Here is a 17967-nt window from a genome sequence, read left to right on the forward strand (position 1 = left end):
TGTTATGATGCACCTTAAGAGTTTAAAGAATATGGAAGAAAATAAACCCAAGAGCAGTAGATAGGAAGAAACAATAAAAAAGACAAAAATTAATAAAATGGAAATTTAAAAAATCAGTGAAACAGAGAATTAGTACTTTGAAAAGATAAACAAGATTGACAAACCCATAGCCAAATTAAGCAAAAGAAAAAGAGAAGGACCAATTAACAAAACTATAGATGCACAGAGAGACATCATATAAATCTAAAAGAAAAGGATGACTTTCTAAATACATATGAGGCACAAAAGTTAAAACAAGAACTAAAATAAAGTATAAATTTATAGATGTATGTAACTTACCAAAATTTTATCAATATTATGTAAACAATGTAAACAGATCCATTAAACAAGAAAGGAAATCAAAACAGTGATAAAGAAAAAAATCTCTAGACAAAAAAGAAGCCCAGTTCCAGATTGATTCACAGAATAGTTTACCAAACCTTTAAAGCAGAACTACAACGAATGCTTCTCAAATTATTCCACAAAATAGAATAAAGTCAATATTACCAAACCTGATAAAGATATAATAAAAAAAGAAATGTAACACTTCAGAGCTCTGGCTAAGGATCAGGAACACTGCAGAAGAAAGAATCTAGGAACCAGAAGATAGAGGGAGTGTGAAATATTGTCTTCTAAACATGACACAGCCATTGCAATCATGATTTTACAGGAGCTGCATTTTCTTTCACAAGACTGGATCTGTCAAGAGTTAATCATGAGTAGCTTATGGCTCTCTATTCATCCTTGATGATTTATTGGCTATTAATGGATTCTGGGGGAGTTCAATCATTCATTGTCTTTAGTTGTGTATTCATAGATGAGCTTACCAGGCTCCCCCCAAGCAGATATAAACTTATGGCCACACAGATATCCCCGGTTAAACTCAATAGGTCACAAAACAAAACAAAAAGGCATAAGTAAAGGAAAATGACTTACAAGAGAGAAAGGAGTAGCTACACGAGTGAGAGGGCAATTGGAAAAGATGGAGGTGGATAGAGTAACTAGAATATATTATAAATATATATGAAATTATCAAAGGATAAATTTAATGCAAATCATAATAAAAATTAGATTTTAAAAATTTAATAGCAGAACATTTTGCCTATGTTGATTCTGAGAAAAGAAGCCAGCCAGAAGTAGCTTGAATAACTCAATATTTCAAAAACTTATATATGTAGTACATTTTATAACATTATAGTGTAGTAATTTAACATGGAAAACTAGTTGAATATAAACAAGTAAACTTAAACTTTTTTTGTGTTGTCAATTTTATTCCCAGGTCACAGGTACAACTTGATAGGTGGCTCACTTTTATAATTTATACAAATCTCTGTGACATTACATTGATGATCTCTAAACTCAGTGTGATAAGTTTGCTCATTAACAGAGCAGTAAATACAAATTCTGTCTAGTATAGCTAAATAATGGGGCAGTTGTTTGATTTCACTTTATTGAGTTTTGATCTATAATTGATGGTATATACAACCCCTTCATGCCTTAAGTACCAGAATCATTCTTTTCAGGAATGGGATAGGGGACAGAATTAGTGTTTGCCTGTGGGGATGAACGTAAGGACACCAGGAAGAATCTCTTTTATCTTTTCCCCATGTTCTAACATTAGAGATTCATATTTTTGAATGAAGACATTGATATTTACTGAAATAAAATTTATGCTCCATTGAAAATTAGCAATAAAACTTAACTCCAAATCATGAATGTATTGATTCTTCCTTGAGAATCAGGAAGAAAGCAGATGGGTAAAAGAAAAGGAGAAACTGGGGACACCCCAAAAGAAAATGTTTATGCTTGTATGCATATATGATGCACCATGTGTGTGCAATGCCTAAAGAAGTCAGAAAATGATGTTAGAGCCCATGGAACTTGAGTTGCAGGTAGTTGTGAACTGCATATGGCTGGTAGAATATGAACCCCAGTCCCTTCAAGAGAATTAAATGTTCTTAACCACTGTATCACCTTAATAATCTCAAGTGTCTTTCATTCCAATGAGATAAATCTTGCTGGGCCCTAAATAACTTCAGAATGATTGTTGATCAGTTTTCTGCTTATATAATCAGACTGATGAGCTTTGGAAGGTGATGTTTGATGATAATTTGAATCTCTTTACATCAGGGAAACACATTAACTTAAATTTTAAACTCTCAGTAGTTTCTCTCCTCAGGGCGTTCTCATCATATCTTGCAGGAGGATTGTTGTAGGCAGAGGGAGGCTTGTTCATCCTGGCTGCCCGGCTAGCTTAGCCCTGAAATAACCACACAGAAATTATATTAATTAAATCACTGCTTGTCCTATTAGCTCTAGCCTCTTATTGACTAAATCTCACATCTTGATTTAACCCATTTCTATATCGCCACATGGCAGTAGCTTACAGGGAAAGATTCTAACCAGAGTCTATCTATCTCAGGCGGAGGATCCATGGCATCTCTCCGACTCTGCTTTCTTCCTCCCAGAATTCAGTTGTCTTCTCTGCCTACCTTAGTTCTGCCCTATCAACTAGGCCAAGGCCATTTCTTTATTCATTAACCAATGATAACAATATATAGACAGAAAGACCTCCTACACCAGAGGATAATTTACCAGTTTTCTCTATACTATTTGGAGAAGCTCAGGGCCAAGGCTCGGCTTAACACAGTGTATAAATACTGAGCATCACTGTCTACACTGAGGTAGGCCCAGATATAGCAAAAAATTCTATCATTGGTAAAATTTTCTCATTGTCCATCAGGGTAACCTTTGAATTTGCTGAGTGTACCGGCAAAGGAACCAGCGGTTATAGGGGTTAGGGAAATAACCACGATAGTCCTTTATAATAAATCAGTTTTAATACAAGGGAAAATAAGGAAACTTACAGAACCAAGGGTCCAGCGGAGCAGAAGGTACGCAGGGGAGAATCAAACGGGGCTCCTTCCGGCGCCCCGATCCTATTTAAGGGGTATGCTACTCCGCTGGGGCAGCCACGCCCCTGAACGCAGGGATTGGGCCAGCTGCCCCAACAGCTGAGATTCTCAGAAACAAAAATATTACCCAAAATGAAAACTCAAAGGGAAACTTAATGAAAGTCTTTAAAGATGGTTAACTCACCCCCCCCCAATATCTCTTTAAGAGTCTTCTATTTACAGTTACCTGTGAAGAAAGTTGCCCTGATTTTGAACTAGTGTATTAGTTGCAGTTGAGAGGGTGCCATGAGGCTCTAAGTCTTAGATTTTCAGAACCACTACACAGATTCACATTGTTCTTCTGGGTTGCATTTTTTTTAAATTATGATGAAATCACTTTAATGTTCTTAGTAAGGAGATACCTCCCAAGACACTGGCAGGTAGACTTAGTGGGAAAATAAGTGTTCAAAATAACTCTGACACCTCATATGTAGTGTTCATACACTTTAGGATGACAAGAATGAATAAGGGACACTCTAGGAATGGGCTGGCCCTTCTTTCAGGTGCTCTTTAGGTGTCAGGGTGACGGCTGTCTTTCTGCCAAGGCAGTTTTTTGAGTCCGAGGGCTATATCCACAATACAGGCTGCTAGAACCCTATCATATTCCTGCGAGTATCTGCCTTCCTCTGTTCCCTCTGTAGTCGGGCCTCCTGAGCATGCAGCTGACTCATCTTCCACTGTGCTCCTTCCAGCTTCTCCTACAGACGGGCTGTTGCCATGTTGTGCTTGCCAGCATTTGGGGTTAGGCTCTCCTGAATGCCCTGAATTCTCTGAATGTCCCATTGGGTCTGCTCAATCTTCTCAGTCTGGAAGTGCTACAGGCTCAGAGCCTGCTTGGCACTTTTGTGGGCATGATACATGCCCTTCTTACTACTCTCTGTAATGTCCACCCCAGCATCTGGGATCCCAGGTACCTGGCTTTGCAGTTTTTCATTCAGAAAGTCAAATACATTCCGAGGGGGTTGGGTGGCCTTTGGGTACACCACCACTCCTCCGACATCTTGGAGGCCTATTGGTCCCAGCCTGGCTTCCCTTTGTCTTCTGCAGTATCTCTGTGCACTGGTCCAGCGATTTCCCTCTAGGCAACACTAGACCATGGATGGGCTCCACTCGGCCTTCTGCATGTTGATCCAAACTTTTGCCAAACTCATAGCCCATCCTGATGATTTGAGATAATGCCTGGTGTGTATACCTCTCAACCAGCAAAGGCAGAACTGCAGGTCCCAGTGTCCACTGTGTTTGCTTCTATCACTCTGGCATAGCTGGAGTCACTTGCATCACCACTGTCTGAATCGGATGACTCTGTAGCCTCAGTGCACAGAGGAGGCAGGATGCTGTCCCCCTCTACCATAGTCTCCTTCAGCAGCAGTGAGTCAAACCTAACAGTATAGTAGCCATTATCCACATCGGTAATTCATGCTGGGTGCCAAAGGCCGTCCTGATGTTTGGCCATACATGCAGAGCTGGCCTGCAGTAAGCTCAAGTCTGGATCCTGGAAGGGATGCAGCTCATCCACAGAGACTACCTGCCCATGGGAAAACCTCTATGAAATCATGAAACCTCAGACAGAATGGGGGATATCCTGTCTCTATGAATCTTCAGACTAAATGGGAGGACAGTCAAATCCTCAGATGGAATGCCTGGGCTGCATATATATGATTTGGGGTCTTCATTCCTAGCACAGAGCTAGAAACCACTTGGCATTTCCAAATTTCCAAGGCGATGGAGTAAATAAGAGTGTATTTTACAAGATTGGAGGAGTATACACATGTGCAAACCCATGTGCACACGCATATATACACCATGTCCTTGCAGGAGCATGAAGAGGCCATAAAAGTGTGTTGGACCCCAAGGAACTAGAGTTATGTGTGTTGTTAATGGTCATGTGGGTGCTAGGAAATAAACACAGTTCCTCTGCAAGAGCAGTAACCACTCTTAACTACAGTACCATCTCTCCCACCTCAAGAGTGTATTTTGTTGTAATGGAATGAATCTTAGTGGATCCCAAATACTTTCAAAATGGAACTTGGTCACCAGAAAAGTCCAGAGTTGATTAGAAGCTTGGACTTTTCAACTTTTCCCTAAATCATGAAAAAAGGAATAAGAAGTGGATACTTTAATTAATTGATTGATTATAGTTAATCACCAATGGCCAATGATTTAATAATTACGTCTGCTTAATGAAGCAAATATAAAGATTCCCTAAACAGAGGCCTGCCCTTTTCTGAATAGAAATGGAGGAGGAGTTAATGGGGAGGTGCTGAGGGAAGGTGGAGGTAGGGACTGGGAGGAAAGGAAAGAAAAAAAACTGAGGTCAGGTTGCAAAACAAATTTTAAAAAAATTAAAATTCCCCTAAACAAAGGTATTTGGAAAGCTTCTGAGTTGTTGTAAACAACAACATGCTAGAAAGGCATCTCATTTCAATGATGATTAAAGCTTCAAAGATCCCTTAGAGACCTCATCCTATATATCTCTTCATCTGCCTGCTCATTTTTATCCTTAGAATAAACTATAATAGTAAGTATAGCACTTTCTTGAGTTCTGTGCCTTGTTCAGAATATCATGACACTTAAAAAAGAAATTCATAGGAATTTCAGACTTTGCAACAAAGATAGGAGTGTGGGTACACTGTATACCCAATGCTCCAGCACTGAAATCTAAAGTAAGGATATCTACATGAATGTCGGCTCTTAAATCTCTGTAGTCTGAAGCTAGCTCTGGGCAGTTAATGTAAAAATGGAACTGAGTTGCAGGATGCCTAGTTGGTGTTGCAGAGTTAGAGAAATGGTGCTGTAGGGGAGAAAAGGGAAAATATATATTATTATCAGGGAAAGAAAAAAACCTACTCATGACCCTCAAACATGCATTGTTCTCAGCATAACTCTGAGTCCTTCAAATAACCCCTGTGCAGGAGACACACAAATGTCTGTTGTTGATCAGAAAAATGTAGGGAGGCCCAAAGGCATTTGTGCTGGTCATAGATAAGAAAACCAAGCTCTTGCTGCTCGAGCCTTCCTTCATATAGCTCTCAGCAGCTTGTACTCATCATGTGGTCACCCACTTTCAGTGAAGTCCTGGTCCCTTGAACTTTCATTTTTCAGCATTTCTTAAAACCTTTACCTCTACCCCTCTGATGTGTGTTCTCCCTGAACATTGCAGACAGCCTGTAAACTGTGCTTGCTATTGTCAGTCTCCCTCCCGAATATCAAAATGATGGTCTTCCAATGAAACAAGATTAATTTTGTCATTACTGTTTAAAATTTGCAATGGTAGACAGTGGAGATGGCTCAGGCAGCAAAATGTCTGTCTCACAAATATGAGGACCTGAGTTCATATCTTTAGCACCCATTTAAAACTAAGTATGCACACACATGTCTGTATCCCTCTGCTGGAGAGGAGATGGGTGTATAGCTTGGGTCCTTTGGTCAGTCATCTTCGCCAATTGGTGAACCCTGGGTTCAGTATAAGACCATGTCTCAATAAAATAGGATGAAGAGTGATAGAGGAAAACATCAGATGTTGATCTTAGGCCTCTAAGATCACACAGACACACATACACTTCCATAACAGCATCTGATGGCCTGTAATAATGTTCATAGTCCCTAGGAGGCACAAATACTAGATTTGAATGTTTCTGTTTAGCCCTGTACTTTCAATTCCTGCTTCATTCCATTTACACTTTGCCTTGCATTTCTTGCAGTTTCCTGGCAAATTTTTGCATGATGTATTTGAGTTTAACATCCCTAAGTCCTGATTCACGCAGCAATTATTCTCTTCTTCCTATGTGTGAGGCACTGAATAATGGACCTACATTGATAAAAAGAACAATTCTTCATGTAGCTTATAATCCAACACTGAACAACTCAAAAGATAGTTAAACTAGGAAGAAGAACGACAAAGACACAGGGGGGAGAGGGCCGGAACACACGGCCTCCTCATTACTTTTTGTGTGTGCATGCTAGAGGGCAAAGGACAATGTAAGATGCCATTTCTCAAGTGCCTTCCACATTTTCTAGGGCTTCTCACTGCCCTGGAACTTGTGAAGTAGATTGAGATGGCTGGCCCAGGAGTTTCCACAGCACTGGGAAACAACCAGCCTTTTATGTAAACATGAGTCTGGAGCTCTAACTCAGGTACCCATGATAGTACAAGGCAAGCACTTTGCTGACTGAGCTAGCTACCCAATCCTCATCATTAACCATAAATTTTTATTCAAGACTACAAGAAATGGCAGTGAACTCATAGCAACCTGACAAAACTACCCATGGTCCATAAACTGAATATACATTTTCATAGTCATTCTATAACCAAATGATAATTACTCTTTTCCTTAGCTATCTTCTGCAAGAAACCATAAACTATTTGTGGAGCGTGAATAATATAATTACATAATAATATATAATTCTAATTATAAAATTATGACAATATTTCCATCATATCTGGCATATGGTTGAAACATACTAAACTTTTTAAATGAATGAAGCAGTCACTTAATTTTATTTCAACATCTGAGCTATTATAAACAGAATATATTATTTTAATGAGTTATAAAAGTTCTCTTTGCAGATCTGGACTGGTGAGTGGGTGCAGACCCTGGGGCAACCTGCCCTGGAAGAGAGCACAGACCCCCTCCCCCAGCTCCCTCTGCAGCCTTGTCTTTGTTTCTCATGTCCCTGCCTTTCCCAAGCCTTCCCTAGTGTTTTCAGGTGTACTGCTCCTGTACTAGGACCATACGCCCAAAGGGGTCAGATTTGGGCCTCCAGGCAGGTCAGAGGATTCCTGCAGGGGAGTGCGGGCTCCTTCAGATTGTGCTGTCAGGTTCGCTGTGTGATATTCCATCCAGCCCTGCCCCCACCTTGGCCCTTTTGTCCAGGCGGCTTCCCTGGGCTGCCTGGAATCCCTGATCCTGTGCCCATGAGTTCCATCTGGACTGCCTTCCCTAGTGTTTTCAGGTGTCCTGCTCCTGTACTAAGGCCATCGACCCAAAGGGGTCAGACTCTGGCCTCCAGGTAGGTCTGAGAATTCCTGCAAGGGAGTGCAGGCTTCTTCAGGTTGTGCCACAAGGAATAGGTCCTGCTCTGGCTCTGGGGAGATCCAAACAGATCCAGTCACAGCAAAGATTGGTCTAGGACACCAAGTGCCTCCCAGCTCCATTTGAAGGAATAGATGGGGAGGCGCTAATGCAAGAACTCCTCCAACAACATGAAAGGCAACATGACATCACCAGAATCCAGACATCTAGAAACAACAAGAATTGAAGAAGATATAGAAGAAACAGACTTTAAACGGTAGTTTATGAAAATAATAGAGGACCTTAAACAGGAGGTAAAAAACTGCCATAAAGAAATGGAGATGAAAAAAAAAAGGCAGATGAAATAAATAAATCTCTCAAAGATACCCAAGGAAAACAAGAAAAAGCAATCAAACAGGTAAAGGAAACAGTATAAGACTTGATAAATGAAATGGAGGTAATGAAGAAAACACAATCTGAGGGAAGACTGGAAATGGAAACTCTGAGTAAACGAACAGAAACTTCAGAGACAAGTATTTCCAAACGAATACAAGAGATGGAAGAAAGAATCTCAGACTCTGAAGATACTATAGAGAAAATAAATTCACAGATTAAAGAACTAAACAAATCTAACAAATTCTTAACACAAAACATCCAGGAAATCTTGGACACCATGAAAAGACCAAACCTAAGAATAATTGGGGTAGAAGAAGGAGAAGAATTACAACTCAAAGGCCCAGAAAACTATTCAACAAAATTATAGAAGAAAACTTCCCCAACCTAAAGAAGGATGTTCCTATGAAGGTACAAGAAGCCTACAGAACACTGAATAGACTGGATCAAAAGAAAGCATACCCACGCCATATAATAATTAAAACACAAAACATACAGAATAAAGAACAGATATTAAGAGCTGCAAAGGAAAAAGGTCAAGTAACATATAAAGGGAAACCTATCAGAATTACACCTGATTTCTCAATGGAAACCATGAAAGCCAGAAGAGCTTGGATAGATGTGCTACAGATACTAAGGGAACATGGATGCAAGCCTAGACTACTATATCCAGCAAAGCTTGCATTCACCATCGATGGAGAAAACAAGATATTCCAGGACAAAAACAGATTTAAACAATACATAGCCACAAATCCAGCCATGCAGAAAGTAATAGAAGGAAAATCACAAACCAAGGAGTCCAACAATGCCCACAATAACTCAGGCATCTAGCGACCCTTCACCAGCACAACTAGAAGAAGGGAAACAAACTCTACTACAAAAAATGACTGGAGTTAACAACCACTGGTCATTAATATCACTTAATATCAATGGACTCAATTCACCTATAAAAAGGCACAGGCTAAGAGATTGGATACGAAAACAGAATCCAACATTCTGCTGTTTACAAGAAACACACCTCAACCACAAAGACAGACACCTACTCAGAGTAAAGGGTTGGGAAAAGGTTTATCAAGCAAATGGACCTAAGAAACAAGCCGGTGTGGCCATACTAATTTCCAACAAAGTTGACTTCAAACTAAAATCAATCAGAAGAGATAAAAGGGGACACTTTACACTCATAACAGGAAAAATCCTTCAGAATGAAGTCTCAATCCTGAATATCTATGCCCCTAATATAAAAGCTCCCACTTATATAAAAGAAACACTTCTAGAACTCAAGGCATCCATCAAACCACACGCATTAATAGTTGGAGACTTCAACACACCTCTCTCACCAATGGACAGGTCAATCAGACAGAAACCTAACAGAGAATTGAAAGACTTAATGGAGGTAATGAACCAAATGGACTTAACAGACATCTATAGAACATTCCACCCAAAGAGGAAAGAATATACCTTCTTCTCTGCGGCTCATGGAACCTTTTCGAAAATTGACCATATACTTGGTAACAAACCAAACTTCCACAGTTACGAAAAAATATTAGCAACCACCTGTGCCTTATCGGATCACCATGGATTAAAATTAGAAATAAACAACAATGCTACCCCCAGAAAGCCCACAAACTCATGGAAACTGAATAGTCAACTACTGACCCACACCTGGGTCAAGAAAGAAATAAAGAAAGAAATTAAAGTCTTTCTTGAATTTAATGAAAACAAAGACACAACATACTCAAACCTATGGGACACAATGAAAGCAGTGCTAAGAGGAAAGTTCATAGCACTAAATGCCCACTTAAAGAAAACAGAGAAAGCACTCATTGGTGACTTAACAGCACATCTGAAAGCTCTGGAAAAAAAAGAAGCAGACTCACCTAGGAGAAGTAGAAGACTGGAAATAATCAAACTGAGGGCAGATATCAACAAAATAGAAACACAGAAAACAATCCAAAGAATCAATGAAACAAAAAGCTGGTTCTTGGAGAAAGTCAACAAGATTGACAAACCCTTAGCCAAACTAATCAAACAGCAGAGGGAGAACACGCAAATTAATAAGATTAGAAATGAAAAGGGGGACATAACCACAGACACAGAGGAAATTCAGAGAATCATTAGATCTTACTACAAAAGCCTGTATGCCACAAAATTGGAAAATGTAAAAGAAATGGACAGTCTTTTAGATAAATACCATATACCAAAGTTAAACCAGGACCAGGTAAATGCTCTGAATAGTCCTGTTAGTCGCGAAGAATTAGAAACTGTTATCAGAAACCTCCCTACCAAAAAGAGCCCAGGACCAGATGGTTTCAATGCGGAATTCTACCAGAACTTCCAAGAAGACCTAATACCTATACTCCTTAAGGTATTTCATAATATAGAAACACAAGAGTCACTGCCAAATCCCTTCTATGAAGCTACAGTTATCCTGATACCTAAACCACACAAAGACACAACCAAGAAAGAGAATTACAGGCCAATCTCACTCATGAACATTGACGCAAAAAATTCTCAATAAAATACTGGCCAACAGAATCCAAGAACACATTAGAAAAATTATCCATTACGATCAAGTAGGCTTCATCCCAGAGATGCAGGGCTGGTTCAACATACGAAAATCTATCAATGTAATCCATCATATAAATAAACTGAAGGAAAAAAACCATATGGTCATCTCATTAGATGCTGAAAACGCATTTGACAAAATTCAGCACCCTTTTATGATAAAGGTCTTGGAGAGATTAGGGATACAAGAGTCATTCCTAAATATAATAAAAGCTATTTACAGCAAGCTGACAGCTAACATCAAATTAAATGGGGAGAAACTCAAGGCAATCCCACTAAATTCAGGAACACGACAAGGCTGTCCACTCTCTCCTTATCGCTTCGATATAGTGCTTGAAGTTCTAGCAATAGCAATAAGACAACATAAGGGAATCAAGGGGATTCAATTTGGAAAGGAAGAAGTTAAACTTTTGTTATTTGCAGATGATATGATAGTGTACATAAGTGACCCCAAAAACTCCACCAAAGAACTCCTATAGCTGATAAACTACTTCAGAAATGTGGCAGGCTACAAGATCAACTCCAAAAATCAGTTGCCCTCCTATACACAAAGGATTAGGAAGCAGAGAGGGAAATCAGAGAAGTATCACCTTTCACAATAGCCACAAATAGCATAAGATATCTGGGAGTAACTCTAACCAAGGAAGTGAAGGATTTATTTGACAAAAACTTTAAGTCTTTGAAGAAAGAAATTGAAGAGGATAGCAGAAAATGGAAGGATCTCCACTGCTCTTGGATTGGGAGGATCAACATAGTAAAAATGGCAATTCTATCAAAAGCAATCTATAGATTCAATGCAATCCCCATCAAGGTCCCAACAAAATTCCTCACAGATATTGAGATGACAATAATCATCTTTATATGGAAAAACAAGAAACCCCGGATAGCCAAAACAATCTTATACGATAAAGGTACTTCTGGAGGCATTACCATCCCTGACTTCAAACTCTATTACAGAGCTACAGTATTGAAAACAGCTTGGTATTGGCATAAAAACAGCGAAGTCGACCAATGGAATCGAATAGAAGACCCAGATCTTAAACCACAAACCTATGAACACTTGATTTTTGATAAAGGAGCCAAAAGTACACAATGGAAGAAAGAGGGCATCTTCAACAAATGGTGCTGGCATAACTGGATGTCAACCTGTAGAAGAATGAAAGTAGATCCATATCTATCACCATGAACAAAACTCAAGTCCAAATGGATTAAAGACCTCAATATTAATCTGAACACACTGAGCTTGATAGAGGAAAAAGTGGGAAATACTCTACAACAAATGGGAACAGGAGACCGTTTCCTACATATAACCCCAGCTGCACAGACATTAAGGGCAACATTGAATAAATGGGACCTCCTGAAGCTGAGCAGCTTCTGTAAAGCAAAGGACACTGTCACTAAGACACAAAGGCAGCCTACTGACTGGGAAAAGATCTTCACCAACGCTGCAACTGACAAAGGTCTGATCTCTAAAATATATAAGGAACTCAAGAGACTAGACTTTAAAATGCTAATGAACCCAATTAAAAAATGAGGCGCTGAACTGAACAGAGAATTCTCAACAGAAGAAGTTGAAATAGCGAAAAGACACTTAAGGTCATGCTCAACCTCCTTAGCTTTCAGGGAAATGTAAATCAAAACAACTTTGAGATGCCATCTTACACCTGTCTGATTGGCTAAAATCCAAAACACCAATGATAACCTTTGCTGGAGAGGTTGTGGAGTAAGGGGTACACTTATCCATTGCTGTTGGGAATGCAAACTTGTGCAACCACTTTGGAAAGCAGTGTGGCGGTTTCTCAGGAAATTCGGGATCAACCTACCCCAGGACCCAGCAATTCCACTATTGTGAATCTACCCAAGAGATGCCCAATCATACTACAAAAGCATTTGTTCAACTATGTTCATAATAGCATTATTTGTTATACCCAGAACCTGGAAACAACCTAGATGCCCTTCAGTGGAAGAATGGATGAAGAAACTGTGGAATATATACATGTTAGAATACTACTCAGCGGTAAAAAAACAATGACATCTTGAATTTTGCATGCAAATGGATGGAAATAGAAAACACTATTCTGAGTGAGGTCACCCAGACCCAAAAAGTTGAACATGGGATGTACTCACTCATAATCAGTTTCTAGCCATAATTAAAGGACATCGAGCCTATAATTCGGGATTCTTGAGAAGATAATAAGAAGGTGAACCCCCCAAAAAAGATATAGTAATCCTCCTGGATATTAGAAGTAGACACGATCGCCAGGCAAAAATTGGGAACTTGAGGGTTGGGCAAGATGGGGCCAAGGGATGATGGGGAGAGAAAAGCATGAAGGGGATAATGGGGAAAGCTGGGAGGAATGGGATGCTTGGGATACAGGAAGGGTGGATATGGGAGCAGGGAAGCATATATCTTAATTTAGGGAGCCATCTGAGGGTTGTCAAGAGACTTGACCCTAGAGGGGTTCCCAGGTTTCCAGGGAGATGTCCCCAGCTAGTTCCTTGGGCAGCTGAGGAGAGGGAGCCTGAAAAGGCCAGTTCCTATAGCCATACTGCTGAATTTCTTGCATATCACCATAGAACCTCCACCTGGCGATAGATGAAGAAAATGACTGAGCCCCACATTGGAGCACTGGACTGAGCTCCCAAGGTCCTGATGAGGAGCAGAAGGAGAGAGAACATGAGAAAGAAAGTCAGGACCGTGAGGGGTGTGTTCACCCATAGTGAAACAGAACTAAGGGGAGATCACCAACTCCAGTTGGCTTGAGACTGATGGAACTTGAGACCAAACCAGACTCTCTGAATGTGGCCGATGGTGGAGGCTGACTGAGAAGCCAAGGACAAAGGCGCTGAGCTTTCACTCTTCTGCATGGACAGGCTCTGTGGGAGCCTTCTCACCTTGGTTGATCACCTTCCTGGACCTGGGTGGAGTTCAGAGGACCTTGGTCTTAACATAGAGTAGGGAATCCCGATGGCTCCTTGGCCTGAAGAGGGAGGGGGGGTATGGCTGGAGGGGAGCGGAGGGAAGCGGGAGGAAAACGGGAGGAGATGGAAATTTTTATATATTAAAAAATAAACCAAAAAAAAGTTCTCTTTGCAGCCATAATATGTATTAACTCTCCTTGACTCTAACTTGGGTGTGTCCTTATAAGGAACATGGGCAGTTATCACTTTTCATGATTTCTAGGAAAGGAGCATTCTAAATAATCCTTTCATAACAATCGAGAGGTCTCTGTGTGGGCACTAAGATTAGGGAGGGATGCTTTTAGAATGTGAACCAAGGGAGAAAAGAAGAAGAGGGAAAGGACATAAAGGACAAGCCGCTCTGGGTGGGGAAATCTGTGCTGAGAGCTGAAAGAACTTGGCATAACTTTCTGAGCAAGCTGACACTGAATGGCTACTTTAGTTTCAAGTGTGCACATGTCTCTGGAACTCCCTGAAACGTTTTCTGGGGGGAACCACACCTACATGTTCTGAATGAGAATTTCATTTAAGCCTCCTGAAATTAGTCTTTTGATGATTCTATTACTCATTTCCTGGAAATGTCATCGTTGGTCTCTCCTGACCTTCAGTGCCTGAAAGAATGAAGACTCATTCGATTCCTACCTAATTCAAGAAGAATGGACAGAAATCACTCAGAAAAGTGTCACAAACCAATCTTTTCCATCGTCTGGAAAAAACCAATCTTTTCCATCGACATAAATTCTTCAGTCTATTAGTCCTTTTTTTGAAATATTCTAGGTGAATCAGCATAAAACCAAAAGCAACTTCACAGTCAACTTTTAAATCTGTAAAGAATGTTACTTCTAGTTGCTAAAAGCTGTCCTCAGAACTGATATCTGAACCAATGATAATACCCTCTGGCCTCACAGAGAATCGTAGCTGTAACCTGAAGTTGGCACCATCTCCACTTTCAGCCACATTGTGATTACCTATGTTTCTTTATTTGTCTCAACAACTGTCTTGTTTTCTCTGTTGCTATGGGTAACAGAAGCTTACCTTCAGGGAAAATATATTTATATTACCTTTACCTGTGTGTGATGACTTGGCAAGCAGAAAACCACTTTTAAGAACACACTGTCCATGATTTCTTACTCTTGCATGCAGATTCTGATAACACCTTTTCAGGCTGAAAGTGATTCCAGCCTGGGAATTTAAGTTCTACACATTAGCAAGCAGAAACTAGTTTATGTTCCACCCAAAAATCCCTATACTATAAGAAGCTGATAATCTACTTTCGTGCTTAGATCAGCCTATATTTTAGATACCATGTTGCAAGCATACTTGTACATATTTGTTAGAAATGAATACTCTGGCCTGAATGTTTCAGTAGATGTAGAAAAGCAAGTTCATAGTTGACCTCAGTCCAGCCATTCAATAAATAGATGACACATACACCATCACAGTAATAAAGTGCATGTTATGAATGACTTTCATTTAAGTGTCCCAAAGATAGCCTTACATGTAACTACTTAATGTCATCTTCCACAGAACAGACTCATGTTACAGAAACCATAGGTACATGTATAGATTCATCAATTGCTTTACAAATGGAAGAAAATGAAGACTTTTATAACAGAGATACAACTTAACCTGTATAGTGAAAGCATTTTTTTAGGTTTTGAGATAGAGTCTCACTCTGTAGGCTAGCATGCAACTTGCTACATATACCAGGCTGACTTTGAACTCACAGTCTGCCTGACTCTGCCTCCTAGGTAGTGAAACTAAAGGCATCCACCACTATACCCACAGAGCATTAAAGCATTTTATATAAGTATAAATGTGTTGCTTATAGCACTTACTGAAGTAGTAAACCAAGAAACTAATTTGGATATTACTTATTATACAATGATACATAGGGGCTGGGAACCTACAGTAGATTGTCACTATCTTTTCCATTCTGTCCACATCCTACCAGAACTTTTAAGATGGCTTTAACCTTACTAACAATATGTTTTCATCATGAAAGAAGTCCCCTAACATATATGGTTAACTGCTTACATCTAATGAAATCTAAGCATTGTGCTCCCTTCTTTCACTTCTGGAAAAGATTGCTGTCATCTATTTTCCTGCCTCAGGCAGTCCTGCAACAAATGAAGCTGTAGTCACAACTTAGCAATGTGCCTCATGTGACTTATTCGAATAGAGTTTCACTTAGCAAACTGTGCTCCCATAAATGAAAGTTTAAATATTAAGTTGTAGAGAGAATGCAGGAGAAGTCTAAGACATAAAACCATCATGGAAATAGTAAGTTTGGTGAAACAGAATATCAGTTAATCATAACTTTGTCTAGCAAGGGTCAATATCAGAATGGCTTGGGGGCTTTAACAAGTCACTTCTAAAATACCAAGTTGAACAACAGTTAGAGTCTGTCACAATTTGTGAATAGGAGAAAATACATAAGCACTAAATATCATATCACAGTTTGTGAGTAGGAAAAATATGTAATCACTAAATATTAGACTGGGAGAATAGTGTGTTTGTCCACCTAGGCAAACACATCAACTTGGTTAGTTGTAAATTTCCAACTATTCTTCAACTGCCAGAGTTAACTGCCCATAAATGCAGAAACGGGGAGCTTCTTTGCTTCCACTCTCCAGAGCCTGCAAAAATAACAACTCCTTGATCCCAGGGCCAAAGGGATTAAGGTTTCCTTCCTTTATGTTTCAAAGTCAAGTCAGTGGTCAACTAGAGCTTGGTCATGATGTAAAAATGAAGATGTGGTTTTAAGTACACATATTTTATCTGAGTAACTTATGAGATGCATGTGTGTGTGTGTGTGTGTTTGTGTGTGTGTAAGCTATGAATCTATGAAGCACTGACATAAAGAAAATATTATGCACATTTCTCCCTTTCTGCCCTGGGGCCTTGTTCTGGCTAACATTCTGATGTGAAAAGTGTTTCTACATAGATTTTCTCAGAAACCGAAAATCTGGCCAGAAGTCTGAAGTATATGGAAGAAGGAAACAATGTTCCCAGCATTGGGAGGCTATGTAATAGGCCTCCAGCAATGCTAAATCAATTGAAAACACCAAAATATTGGCATAGTTGGGCTACAGGAAATAAGAAAGAAAATGGCTAGAAAGAAAGCTAAGTGTCAGATCACTATGGCCTTGAAAACTATGTTATTTTTATTTGTATATCACCTGAAACCCAAACAATGGGTTACCAAATGTCTATTTAATGAAAATGCTGTACAGATTTAGGGAAATAAATTGGATACAAGTCAATTAAATTCAGAGAAACCTTTCAGGAGAAAACTATAACAATCTAGAAAAATTCTTGTATCTTAAGTAACATAAAAGCAGAATAAATGGAAGGAAATGGACAGATACAGGAGGGAAAATGTGATGCTTGTGGAAATATTGAGTACCAGAGATTATGCATGAATTTCTGTCATGTCCAATTTGGTGGGACTATTTGCCTAAAAGTGAGAACCACTAAAAGAGGGTCAGATGCTAAAGAGAAAGCACATAGCCATACTGGTAAACTTGGGCTGACTTTGAACCTCATTTGTTAAGTAGACCATTGGATGTGATGTACTATTTTTAATAATTCATGGGTATATTTTGCCCATAAACCTCAAGATTTATATAAAATATTCAAATTCCAAGAAAGATGCAGCAGTGATTTTTGTGATGTGGAATGGGATAATTTATAATAAACACCTCCCATCAAGCCCCACCAAACAATGTAGACAGGGAATTAAGTTCCCAATATGTGCCCTTTAGGGACACATTCAACTACTGAAGTTATAATCACTACAATTGACTAATGCTTAGACTACTAATTTTAAAATTCTCACAAGAGAAGATACAAGAAAAACTGTTTTACAGGTTTCTTCAATCAGCACAAAAGACAAATACACAAGCATAAAAAATTCCAGGAAGATCTCCACATTTTTTCCAATAACATGTTAAGTATAATCTAAAAAGGAAAAATTTAGGGCAATCTTATTAATACAGATGCCAGATAAGACATTATTAGATCTCACACTGTGATATGCA

General features: G+C 39.4%; 1 pseudogene; it reads right to left on the minus strand.

Moving 5' to 3' along the window:
• Positions 1-3580: 3580 nt before the first annotated feature.
• Positions 3581-17967, minus strand: part of LOC119804190 — a 30325-nt pseudogene continuing 15938 nt past the window's right edge.

Source organism: Arvicola amphibius, chromosome X (genome assembly GCF_903992535.2).
Source record: "Arvicola amphibius chromosome X, mArvAmp1.2, whole genome shotgun sequence".
Lineage (NCBI taxonomy): Eukaryota > Metazoa > Chordata > Mammalia > Rodentia > Cricetidae > Arvicola > Arvicola amphibius.